Here is a 5,302-nt window from a genome sequence, read left to right on the forward strand (position 1 = left end):
TACAAGAAGTGACTACTTGAAATGACACCTGCCCAAGGTAATCAATATGTAAACAAACTCACTACCTGAGCGACAATGGTGTAAACTGCTAAGTAAGTGGTTGATAAGAGAAAAATAGACACTCATATTGATTTTAAATCTTTTTTTTTTAAAGTTTTTGATTTTTCTTTTTTAATTTTTGGCAGAACTAGGGATTGAACTCAGGCCCTTGTGCTTGCCAGGGAAGCGCTTATTCCACTGAGCCATCTCCCCGGCCCCTGATCTAAAATCTTTTAAAGATCCAACTTGGGACCTTGCACTTGCGAGGCAGGTGCTTATGCCGCTGAGCTATCACCCCGGCCTTGAAAAGGAATTTATATTTTAAAAAATTTAAAACTTATCAATGTTTTTTCATTTTGTAATTCACTTTAAAGTTGGGGCATGATGGCACATGCTTGTAATCCTATTACCTGGGAGGCTGAAGCAGGAGGATCACCATGAGTTAGAGACAAGCCTGAGCTATATAGTGAGTTCAAGGCCAGCTTGAATTGCATAGCAAGATCCTGTCTTAAAAAAAAAAAAATTCACTTTAAAAATTCGGGGAGCTATTATTTTTATTCTTAGGAAAATGACCTTATTAGCCATCAACTTCTGAATCAGGCTTGTCTGGGTAGTGGCCATTTTAAAGAGAAAAAGCTTTATAAATAGACTGTGACATGGACAGGTGGCATTTAGTACAGTATAACACATGTCCCTTGTGTTCTACCCCCTGTAGTCACGTCATTTGATTGTGCATGGTATAGTCAGCATTCCAAAGAGAGCAAGAACTCTATTATCCAGCCTTAAACAACCATACTACACTTGGAGAAGTTACGACCCTGCTCTGTGTGCTCATCGGCTGAGGATGGATGGGTAGGAACTTCTTAGGTGCCAAAGAACAAGGATTTCAATTATCTAATGTTTTGCATATTTCCCTATTTAAATGCTTCCCTCGCCAGACTATTGTGCTGGTCCTGTCGCCTCTGGTACAGCTGAGCATCTGTATGCCTCTCCAGTTGTTATGGGGGCTGCGCTTTGCCTTGTGGCTCAGCCCTTCGGAGGTTCCACTGCTGCGCAGAATGGGTGACTTTGCCGACAGGGCACGTCTCGCTGCACCCCTTTTCCACACCATCTGTCTGACCTGGACCTGTTCCAAACACGGCGGCTTTGCTGGCAGAATGGTCTTCCTGCTACAGAAGTTTTGTAATCTGCTAATTGACAGGGTAAGGGAAATTTATATTTGGGTTACAGCTGAAAAGTTGGATGTTTCTTTGATGGGGCTTTAAATACTGACATATGCTGTGCTGGGTTTCGATCTTAGACATCCCTGTTTATGCATGGTCACACACTCTCCCCTGTGTTCTCTGCCTCATTGAGAAAATGGCATCCTTTGGAGAAGAACCAATATGATCTACCAGGGAATTACCCTCTACTTAGTTTACTCATTAAGCAATGATTTTATTATTATTATCTCCTTGGAGTATAAGACAGATGGCAAGAAAGGAGTTTGAATTATTGAACATGATGTAGTACTGGGCATGGCGACTCTCACCGACTGGCTAACATCTTCAGTAGTCAATCTGTCGAAAAGCATCTTTGCTTTCACACAGGGCCCGCTCCCACACTTAGCTCTTAATTTAAGTGCAAAGCTGTTATCAATTTTCTTTCTGCATGTGGGCCAAGGGCAGAAGAATCCTAGAGAAAGAAGTACTGGTGAAATCACGCTGTTCTCGTTGACACTTGTGTTTGTCCTCATGTTGAAATTGTGCTTTAAAAGTCTGTGAGCAGCCCCCACTTTAGAGAGTGTGGTTGTGCCTGCCAGTCCTGCTGCTGTCCTCTGCAGGATACCCCACTGCAGGCAGTACGTGAGTACACTGGGGTGCTGTGCTTCTGGACTCCCCGGGGCTCCCTCGCAGCTGCAGCCCCTCAACCTGTACTTGAACAATGATCAGCACAAGGAAAGATGAGAATGGAAGAGGATTTCTTCCATACCTTTGAAAACTTCAAAGTTGTTCCCAATCTGGTTCTGATGATCCATGTCTCAGTGCAAAGCAAACATAAAGATCTGAAATCTGCACACCGATCGGAAATAGTTGTTAGAAAGTCAGATTTAATCCCACGAGCCAACTGATCACTACCAACAGCGATCAGGGGAAAAACCAAAGTCCACAGCAAATTTTAATTTGGCAAATGCATAAAAGGTTCAAAAGAGCAGAGGTCTCATTTACATTCCTCCCTCTTATATGGGATTTTCTTCTATATTAGTAATTAAAGGGTGCAGGCTATAGAGCGCAACTATATCACATAATAGCCATCGGGAACACACTAACAACTTCCTTGAAGTAACGCACACTAGGGTGTTTATGGTTCAGTGTCACATAGACTCTCTTTGATCTAAATTAGGATCCATTGGCTAACTCACAATAGGCTCCACATGTACCCCTCTCAACTCTTTCTTTTAATCATGGAAATTAGAGATGGAAAATATCCATTAAGTCACTTAGTCCATTTCCCTGCCAGGGTGAAATTGTTCCCTGTGATAGGAGAGTAGTGCTTGGTCCAGCTTAAGTATACATGTCTCAAGGGATAGGCAGGCTCCAGATTTTATAATTTCCTTCTTTCCCTTAAAATTCAGAAGGGGAAAGACATAAAAAAGAGAAAAGTTGCCTCCCTCTCTCCTGCATTGGACGTAACAGTGGTGGGGTTGGCAAATGGCCTCTTGTGGTGTCAGATTTGAAAACCACACCTCTTGAGAAGTCATTTCCACTCTGCACAAAGCACACAGATAAATGAATGCGAGGCCTGTCTCCAGGCTGTTTTCCTCTTCAGCTCAACGGAACTCTCTAGGTCCCTAAAGTATTCCTGTCTACTTGAGCTAACAATGCACTTTTGGTTTGTTGGGGGGCAATGAGGTTGGGGAGATGAGAAGCTGCTTGCTTTCTGTCCCCTTGTTGACCAGTTAAGAGACCGTGCAGCCCCCTGACTGAGCAGGAGGTTCCTGAGGTGGGGCGAGCTCATGACTGGGCTACTGCCTACCTTATTCTGTGAGGGGCTTCCTGCAGCATTTGGACATTTAGTGCCTGAAAGATAAGAAATGCACAAGGCAGTGAATTTCCCTGACTCCTGTTTAGTCACAAAACCCATTGACCAGGGGGCTCTCAGGGAGTGGCTGAGATGAGATTTCAAAGGAGAAATAATGACCCATTATGGGGTTTGCATTTTGAGTTTGATTTAGTCTGCCTCAATCACCCATGAGATGATTTTAAGAAAATCTGATACATGAACATTTCCAATTCTGATCTAGATGTGTAGTGTGTGATTATTCGCATTGTAAGATGGAAGCCTTCCCTCCAAAATCCATGGTGGTTTTATTAAATAGCTGACTTCTCCCAAGCATTTGAAGGAGGATCAGGTTTGCAAAAGCTGATGTCCTTACTGAGGAGGCTACTTACTGTATCAAGCCATGGCAGGTTTCCATTAGACACAAAAAGTTTGTCTTTCACTATGTTCAAACACATGGCTAATATTAACTGTGCATTTTCTGAGATACTTTCCAGGGCTTCTGTATTATACAATGTATCCCAAAGATAATTTTTAAATACCCCCAGGTGGTGATAGAGAATGGCTTTTTGAGGGGACCAAATATTAAAACAAAATTTTAAAAAACAACCAAAAAACTTGACGGTCTAGAATGCACTTCTAATATTGGATTGTGTACTTTGCTAATGCAAATATCAATTTGTAAAGCAGATATGGTGGAGACGGCTTGCTGGTCTCCCTGAAAGTCAGTGCCTGCTTTCCCACCCACCCACATGTGGGTGACCGTATTTTGGCCAATGAGACATAGGGGAGGTGGAGAAATATTCCTGTGATGTGTCCTTAAGGGCCACCACTCCACTGCCTTCTCCATCTGCTTGGCAAAGGGTCATGGTGCCAGGTACAGCTGCCATATAGGGCTGACCACCCCATGGTAGGGGGGTCCAGGAAGTTCCTGAGCTCCATAGAATTTTGTGGGGCATCCATACTAACCTTAGAGAATCTTTCTCTGGACTTTTTTTTCCCTACACAGGAATGAGACAATACCAGCACTCAGGAAGCTGAGGCAAAAGGATGGCGAAGTTTAGGATTAGTCTGGATTGTATAGTGTCTCAATAAATGAGCAACCAAACAAACAGGAATGAAACCTAGTGGAGAGTTTTGTCATCAATTTTTTGTTTTTTTTAAAGCAGGGTCCTGCTACGTTCATTGCCCAGGCTGGCCTCAGACTCCTGAGCTCAGATAATCCTTGTGCCTCAGCCTGCCAAGCTGGGACCTAGTTGGAGCTACAGGCGAGAGCCACTGTGCTGGGCTTCTGTCACCAATCTTCATCTGATTTGGTAAACAGTTAACATCTTGATGAAGTCTAAATATTTTAGTTTCACTTGCTAACCAATGCTAGTTCACATTTACTCTGAGTATAACCTTGAATATAGGTGTCGCTATGGGTGCCTGACAAGATCCAAATTTCTTGATGCCCAAACATATGCCTCGCTAGAATGACAAGATGCTCACTGAAGACCACATTTGGTGGTTTTGTATTTCTCCATTCTGTTCTCACACCTTTGAATCTGTAAAGGTTTGCTGAGCACCCAGGCAAAGGCTAATGCTGAGTTAAAATTAAAAATATGTGAAGGCAGGGAAGAGACATGGGTGGAGATGAGAAAAAGGCAAAAACAAGTAAGGTCCAAAATAGTGTACACACATAAAATGTCTTGTGGTGTGGAAAGAAAGGTGTTTCTATTACAACTTTTTCTCTGTTTCATCATTTTTCCTCCTCAAGAGAGAGACTTTAGGATTTAATAATATTTAACATGTAGATTGTGGTGTGCTTCCCATTGCTGGCCCATGACAAAGAGGCCAAGGAGCCCTGGGCCTGGCATCCAAACACGAGAGGCCCCTTGCAGTCCACGCATGTTCGGCTGTGAGGATTTCTAATCTGTACCATCTGTGTTTAAGTACATCCTCAAGAAGCAGGGTGGCAGTTGGAAGTGGTCCAGTTGAGAAATTGCTGGTTTTGCCCATCAGGCTAGCATGAGCTTCAGGCCCACTCAGAAATGGCCGGTCCGGTCCTTCTTCTACTCAGGCCAGCCCTTTGTCCACCTCATTCAAAGTAAAGCCAATCACAGAGCTAGGTGTCATATCCAGGGGAAGAAGTTGAAGTGAGTTGGCAATTATTAGAAGACCCCTTTCCAGTGGATCAGCACCCCTAGTCATTCACAATGTGCCATGGCCTTTTTGTAGATTA

This window comes from Octodon degus, unplaced genomic scaffold, assembly GCF_000260255.1.
Source record: "Octodon degus isolate 3935 unplaced genomic scaffold, OctDeg1.0 scaffold00065, whole genome shotgun sequence".
Lineage (NCBI taxonomy): Eukaryota > Metazoa > Chordata > Mammalia > Rodentia > Octodontidae > Octodon > Octodon degus.